Below are 9,000 nucleotides of genomic sequence, written 5' to 3' on the forward strand. Positions count from 1 at the left end.
ATTTGTTATTTAAGGTTGAAATTATTATTAGCTATTAGTATATTTAAAGTTTTCTCTTAAAAAAAATATCTAAAATTATGTAATATAATTTAAATTATCATTATAATTGTAATTTGAAACAAAAATTAATTTTATAAATATTAATAATATTTGTTAAAAGATTTATTCATAAATTTGTTACAAGATTCATTTATTTAACAATTTAGCATATGTGGAAATAAAGAGTTGTTCAAGAAATCAAGTTTTTATTGTTATATATATCCATATCTTTATATATACACGATTTTCTAAACATAAATAATATAAGTTAATTCTCTTAATTTTAATAAAAAAACAACCATTAGTAATTTTATCCAATCAATAATTTTGCGCTGTATATTCAACTATAGCAGAATAGTTTCTTCATTTTAATCATTGATAAATATATATGTATTATTAATATATATATTTATCAATGATTAGACTGAAAAAAGACTATTCTATTATAGTTACTTAATTTCATGTCTAAATTTTAGATATTTGTTATTTGTTATTATCATTTTGTTACATATTATATACAGCATAGTGTTGCTGTATATAATACGTGACATTTTGATCTAAATGTTACCTGTAAATTACATAATGGTTACTAGAACAGATAATATGTGTTCTGTAAATAATATATAAATATTACAGAACAGTGTGTACTAAATTCTATTATAATGACGTAATTTTATATCTAAATTTTATGTATCTATTACGTATTATATACAGGCATAATGTTGCTGATATTTTCATCTAAACATCATTTAAAAGTTGACATAATCGTTACCATATCTGTTCTCTCAATGTTACAGAACAGTGTTTACTATGTTCTGTTACAGTTACGTAATTTATATATATAAATTTTATGTATCTATTACGTTTTAAAAGTTGACATAATGGTTACCATATCTGTTCTGTCAATGTTATGTAAATGTTACAGAACAGTGTTTACTATGTTCTGTTATAGTTATGTAATTTCATATATAAATTTTATGTATCTATTACATTTTAATTTCATGTATCTATTATGTTTGATATACAAGAATAATGTTGCTGACATTTCCATCTAAACGTTACTTAATCGTGGACATAACGGTTACCACAACAGCGAACAGCTGTTTTGTAAATGTTCTGTAAAAGTTACAAAACAGTGTTTATTGGGTTTGTTCGTTAAATATTCAGCTTACTTTTACATTTTGTTAGTTTTTTCCTTTTTTTCTTTTTTCCTTTCGGGAAAGACGCGATGTTAAGATATTACTTGTGAAGGGGCAGAGCAGGAAGAAGATACAGATGAAAGTGAGGCAAAAAGATAAAGCAAAGACGAAGAAAGGAAATGAAAGAAAGATAAGCGTAATGTTTATTATATGCTTTAGGAGGGACTTCTTTTATGATTAAAATTGGACTTGCGATGGAATTGTAACTGTGTCGACTTTAACGTATTCACATATAAATGACAGCGAAAAGGAGAGAATCGTAAAAATAAAAGAATCTTAAGACATAGAGAATATCGTATGGCCTTTCCTATTGTGGAAAGCGGTAAGAATTCTTTGGAAGAAGAAGTGTGTTTGCTACGTAAATAGTCAAACTACTTTATTTACTTTCCGTTGAGGTGGAAATGTTTGAATCTGTTGTAATTCGTTGCCGGATATTGCGACTGAAATCTTTATGTGTGTCTATGTGAGTATGTATATATACACGTAATTCTCTTTATTAAATTCTCGTATGTCGTCGGGTAACTGCATTGCACATGAAAGTGGCAACAAGTTTCTTACGTTATAAGCTAATCAATTGACCTAAATTGAGAACCAATTTTAGCAACGTATTACATTTATATTTCGTTCATTTAATTAGAGTCATCTATTGCATTAGATATTTTCTATTTTTTTTCTTATTATAGTATATTATTAAAATCTGCAAAATAAGTTGTCGAATTATTTTATTTCCGTATATTTATATATTGTAATTCACATGTAAAGAGAAAGATTGGATTTTTTTATAAAATATAATTTTTTTTTACGTTTGAAAGTTTTTATGATCGCTTCGTTTTTTACATACAGACGCTGCTGGGGAGAGATATGCGATTTTAACGCGGAGAGGTACGACGTCAGTGAAGCATTGCAGTTTATTTATGTGCATTAAATTATGAAGCAGAGAGTGGGTATACATAAACGCGCCAATCTGCATACATGTATGATCAACAATGATCGCGAGCTGAATTGTATATTCACAGAAATATTCCCATTTGCTCGCGCGTAGATAGAGAGAAGGAGGGAAGATAGAGGAGATCGCTGATAGAATTCTGGAATAATATTTACCTTACAATCGGTGCTTTTCGTTATTATGAGCGCCTGGTACATTTACGATGCTCTCGCGAATGTTCGATTATCGTTCGCTCACACGGGAATTCACGCAATTCGAGTACAATACGTTTCGTATTGTTTCCCTAGTGCGTGTGTGCGTGTAGACTTTTTGGCGTTTAGACCGCGACAGGCCAAACGTGAAACGAAATTTTACGATTCGTTTTCGAGCGATCGCTTTATTTCACGGTCACACTTTGATACGCGTGTCGAAAAATTTCAAATATTATTTTACAATTACATGTGTCCGTAGGCAAAGCACACTTTAATGATTTATGCGAGCGTAAGAATTGGATGATACGTTTTTTTACGAGGACGATTTATAGATACACTCATGGTAAAAGCTTTTTTATTTATAAATATGATATAACATATATAAAATACGAGCTAGAAGAGGGAGAGAAAGAAATCTCGTCTCCTTTATATTTTTATAATTTTACGAATCTTCTTGATTTAAACCAACAAAAAATTGATATAATAATATGCAATTTTAATAACCAATTAATTTTGCTAATAACAGTATAATTGAAATATCCAGTCAAGTCTGAACGCGATATGTAATCACATTTTCGATATGAAAGAGGAAAATTTTCAAACCCGAAGAATAATCAAACCAAGCTTTTATTAACGAAATTCCTCACTTCTTCTGGCACGCGGATTATTCTTCTCTCGGGCAGGAAAAGATTTATATTTGCATAAATTATCCCGAGATGGTTAACGTTCTCTCTATACTAACACGTCAGTCACTACGAGCTAACACCGTCGTATAATCGCCGTGTAATTCGAAATTCCGCTTAATCGCTCTTGCACCGCAGCATCCCACGCGGAAAGGATACTTCAAACTCTTACAAAGTTGATCGTTTTGAAATTATCCGAAAGCGTTCGTCGAAAGGAACTGGACGCGCGAAGAGAATTCGTACGCCCGATGAAGCAAGAACGAACTCAAATGACGTCGCTTTGCCCGTTGAATTAGTGGATTATCACCATGCTCGAAAAGACATTGGGAGGTGAACGAGCATTCTAATGGCGTCGTGGATACGCCACTGTTCCAGTAACCTCGCAGTCTTCCAGAATTGCAGTGAATTACGAGTACTAGGAATTCTTAAAGCTTCTCACGTAATGAGACTCTCTAGGATATAGGGAACAGAGCGCTTTCCAGCTTCGAAATTCATTAACGGACCTTATTTTCTTCATCCTTTCCTTTCTCTTACGCTTCTGTCTTGTTCTCCTCCATCCTCCTTCGCGATCTATCCTCCCTCTTCCCCTTTTTGTCCGCGTCTCATTTTCCCTTAGTCACAGTGTGTGCGAAACGTTGCACTTGCGCCACCCGCTTAATGGCATTTTTATAGGTTTACTTGTTTCTCACTCAGCGAGAGCGGGGACTCGCTGATCGACCGCGCTAATTATTTCCGGAGATAATCGAAAGAGCGGACATATTTTCTCTTTGCTTTCTGGGAGCTGTCTGAATTGTACGTTACATCATGACGAGACAAAGTAAGCATTGCGAGTTACTCCCTGATAATTGAATTGCTTATTATTGGAGAGAGGGGAGAATGGGGTGGTCTGTTTTCTAATTACAGCTTGCCTAATATGAATCATAGTTTCTATAGTAAAAAAATGTTATTTTAAGAAAAAAGAATAATAACTAAAAGTCATCATCTCATTTTGCATTATATTTTTAGGTAATATAAATTTTATTGTGCAATTATGTGTCAATTCTTAGCGGAAACAGAAATATGATAGATAAGATTTTTTTTTTTTTTTTCACGATAAGACATTATTTTTTTAATATGCGGTAACATGCGGTAACATTTTATATAAAGATAAGAATTTTTCGACCTGCTATTAATGTATGAAATAACAAGCAAGTTTTTTTTTTTAAATTAATTATAGATTTTATATGCATTTAAGCAAGATACGTTCAGACATTATAAAGTTTTGCTTTTGCAGCTTCTAACTAAGTTCAAGCGTTTTCCTGATAGACAATTTGAGTGATTTAAGACGTCGTCTAAAGTTTCGTGCAAGTTTTTGTCGAAGCACTCCCGTCACGGGGAAGTGAAAGTCATCGTCAGAAACAGAAGAAGGGTGTCGGTTTCTTTATGTCGAATCAGTTCGCGCTATCCGTTCGTAAATTCCTTGGAGTTAACGATTTTCGAGCTATGGTAGACGCGGAAATCATTGCCTAACGATGTCAATGTTTCTACGATCTGCCGAGAAGCAGTTTGAACTTTCTGATCGAAATCGTTCTTCACGGTAGTTTCAATTGGAGTGAATCGCGGAACTTCCACTTGGAAAATGGACCCTGATTTTACTGCGATTGGTACATTGTCGACTTCTTAAAAGTTTGTTGCTGATGTCTGTTGATAAATTTACGGTTCTATTGTTGTTCAAGTTACACATCTAAACATCAATGTGACATTTATGCTGATCAAATAGATCCAATGCGCTGCAAAGTATATCTCTGAATACGTTTGCGATAAATCGTAATAAATTTTTCGATTCAATTTATGCAACGAGATAAAATCTGTTAATAATTAAACTAAAATTATTGTTATTTGATCTTTAAAATTACTTGTTTAAAGCAGTCTAGATAGAAATGAACCTATATAAAGGCATAAGAACCACAATTATTACTTTTATAAAAATTAACAGATAAACAGAAGAGTTATAAGTTAATGTTATATATTCGAAAATAACTTTTAGATATAAATTTGTTAAACTTTATGTGATTGTTTCGTATGAAATTTTCAATCATATATTACAAACATATAGCTTTAACGATTGAAAGATTGAATATTATATGATATAATTAATTATATTTTAGAAAATATAATTCAAATTATAAAAGAGATAAACAATTATTATAAATGTCATATATCGTGATTATGTCTTTAAATTACGTATAGCAGTATAGTTCAATAATATCGGTTGTCAATTAATTTGAGCTTATATCATTTTTATCTATTGCAATATTTTACGTGTTAAGAAAGATGTTGTCATTTATTCAATAGATTCTGTTTGTTGAAATTTTAGTGTATTGCAGTGCTTTCAGTCTTTCCGTGAATTTGGTCTTTAGTCAATGCGACCATTTGAATACATTTACTCAGTCGGCGGTATCGGCTTGCCGATGCCGTTGTTGGAATTTCTCGCGTGAAATATGTATATTCGTATTCTTGTATGGAAATGAGAGTCTCGGAAGTTTAGCGCGCCGACAGAGCCGTATGCGGTATATGGTAGATGGAAATACAATTTTTCGGTGCTGGATTAAGGCGCGCGCGCGGTTTGATTCGAGGGATGTGAATGCTGCTTTGCAAAATTTCAATAAAAATTCTCATCAACCACATAGCGTCTTTTACTGCTGAGCATCACATCTATGACTAAGCGCGGAATCGATAAATTCGAGCTATCGAATCTCTGAAATTGCGTTTTGGGTGAAGGGCAAGCAAATATGTATGAATATAAAATATATTGCGCGCGATTTATCTATCAAGTAAAATTTTATAAAATCTTTATTACTATTGAATATTAGTATTATAATAAATTTTCATGTAAATATATTTTCTGCTAAAAAGTATTCTTTTATTATAATGGATAGCGCTGAAAGAATATCTTTTGTTATTTGTCGAAAAATCTTGTTTACTTTTTTATATTCTATTTGTAAAGAAATTTTATTTGTAAAATAATCTGTTTACAAAATTATTTAAAGCTATCGAAGAAAAAAATATTAGACAGCGAATATAAGAAAGAAAATACAATTATTTACTTTAGAAACAAATATGTGCCTTAATATTTATTTTTACAGCAAGTAATAATAATATTTAACACCATCAAGAGTATCGAGCACAAGTCAAAAAGTTCGAATGTAAAATTGGGAGATAAATATATTACTTTTAATAGCATAAATATTAATGTGCGATACTAATTTAAAAATAAGAAACAAAATGAGAAAATATGTAAATATAAATATGAATTGTGAAGAAATGTAAATGCGTTACTGCAAGTGGAGTAAAGATGAATTTCTAATTTTAGTGATAAATTATAAGAGAAATATTATATAGTTCAACTTGTATGTAGTAAAACAAAATAAAACGTACTTTTTTTAAATTATTTTTTAATATATTACTCTTGCAATAAAAATCCATTTAATTCAATTTGGAAGGCATCGGATTCCTTCAGTATCCCTTCAGAAGAAATAAAATAGTTCACATGTAAATGTAGAGTTGCTCAAAGTTTATGCCCCGTTCTCAACTTTGGTCCCCAGGTAACACTATGTTTGATGGAGTCATTGTCGAAATCCGAGGTTTCCGCTTAAAGCCGTGATACCGCAGACGCTGCGTCGACCCTTCTTAGTAAAGGATGATAACCAAGACTCGTCTGGCACTCGACCTACGTATAGACACATTAGTTTAAGAGGGATAGCGTTACACACTTGGGGATACTTCCACACCTCCCTTCGTCGTGTTCTCACTTTAGCGAGGAAATTCGCACGTAGCGTGCTTTAACTGCGGATTTCTAACGAGCCGCGACTGTTTACGGAGCGCGGAGGCGTAACGAAATAATCGTTGTTACGAGAATAGTGTGAGATTCGAACCGCTGAACGTGTGGTTATCTTTCGTGAGCGACCAATAACTTCTAGTTGTGTAGATCGTGTAAGTAAAAGTGTACGCACATAGGGAAATATACATATATGTATAGTTCTCTCGTATGCACGTGATGCATACGGGAGAATTTCAGTAAATTTCTGTGATTATATGCAGATATATCGTCGTTTGCATTTTGAGGACTAATTCCGCGGATTTGTGAATTATTGTTTCCGCATAAATCAGGTTTAACGCTGTTAATTTGCGTGACTGAAAGTGTCGCAGAGATGTTGACATTATTGTTCGATAATGCTGTACGCTAGAACTTAACGCGGCCACATTAATATTCGAATGCTTGACAGTAATTTGTTCTTTGATGTAATTAAATTTCAATATAGCTTATAGATAGATATTAAAATATATATTTTTCATATTGCACTTTTTGCATTTATTGAGACAAGTAGAAATAAAAATAATTAACGATGCATTTTAATATTAATATTAACAATCCGGCTAAAATATGTAATAATTTTTTTATTTCGTAGAACATGTAATATAAATTTTATTTTAGAAAGCACTAACTGAAATGATATTGATGTTTCAACCTTTCAGGTTTCAAGATTTTTTTTTCGTTATTTAAAAGCTAGTGTTTACTCGGGACTCAACGAGTGGGTTAACGAATGGGTTCAAAGGTTTCGCGAAAATTTCAGTTCTGTAATTAATTTAAGAGCAAACGATGAAATTACTTTCTCCGGTGCGGCAGCCTGTAACTCAATATCTTCGTTGAGCTTTGATGAGGCATTTTAAGAAATGTCTATCAAACTCGAAACTGTTTGTTAAATTACTCAAAGAAATAATATTCAAAAATCTATCTTTTCCGATAATAATTCCATAAATCTGACAAATTTATCAAAATCTGGACATATATTTTACTTTGATTATAAAGCTCTTTTTTAATAATAAGAATTACTAAAAGTTTTTATATACAAGCACCAATGTGTAATTATTAAATTTACTTGCTCTATGCAAAAGGATATATAAAATTTATAAAGTATAATTGTTTTATTAAATTATTTTATTTTACACAAATAATACATTTAATAGAATTATTATATAATTATTAAATAGAAATATATATATATATATATATATATTACATATTAGAATATTATTTTATATATTTAAAATATATTTGAATATATTTCTAGCTCATTTAATATTATTTTCCAAAAAAAAGTTAACACGAAAATTTAAAAATTTTGATTCCCATACATATTTTTGTATGCTTACGTATTAATATTTGATTTTAATTTTAAAGAAAACAGTTTTGTTTATAATTTGTGAATTCTTGTAACTGGAGAATATATTTGCACGAATTCATCCTGTCAGTGCTCATCCAATCCCGACGATATGCTAATTAAAAAACAAAGAATGGAAATAATTGGCTGTTTGACAATAAGGCTGCGAATAAATACGTCATAAAGTACATTTTTGCCTAGTTTTGATGAATCTCATCAAAACATTGTTTTCGAGTTAACATAAGTATGCATTCACTCTGTCCATATGTGGGTAGTCGCTCTTCTGTTTAATTTGTAAGTTTGCCTATCACGAAGCAATTGCTCTGGATTAAATTGACAAATATACAGAGTCATATCTGCTAGAAATATAATATCTATATATCTCACTCTTGGAGATAAAGAGAAATAGAAAAGAAAGTATATAAATTGAAATTTCTAAACTTATATGTGTGTTTAAACAGCGGAATTACAGCGAAAATTCATAAAGAAAATATTATTTATTTTATAACCGAATATATATTTTCTTTGTCTAATAAAAATAATTTCTTTCCTTCCGAGCGCACACGTAGCTTACTCATGAAGAATTATTCGAGCCTGATAAAATGCGCACACATATCTTGTTGCATAAATAATTCCACTTATAGTTTAACGTATACACGATCCGGTAATGAAGAAATCCACAATAGGGACATTCAATATTTTGCGCTTTCCCGCCACGTAAAGTCGTCGGCATTCTGCATG

The sequence above is a fragment of the Polyergus mexicanus genome, unplaced genomic scaffold (genome assembly GCF_030449975.1).
Source record: "Polyergus mexicanus isolate NDT 795.1 unplaced genomic scaffold, iyPolMexi1.0 SCAF_8, whole genome shotgun sequence".
Lineage (NCBI taxonomy): Eukaryota > Metazoa > Arthropoda > Insecta > Hymenoptera > Formicidae > Polyergus > Polyergus mexicanus.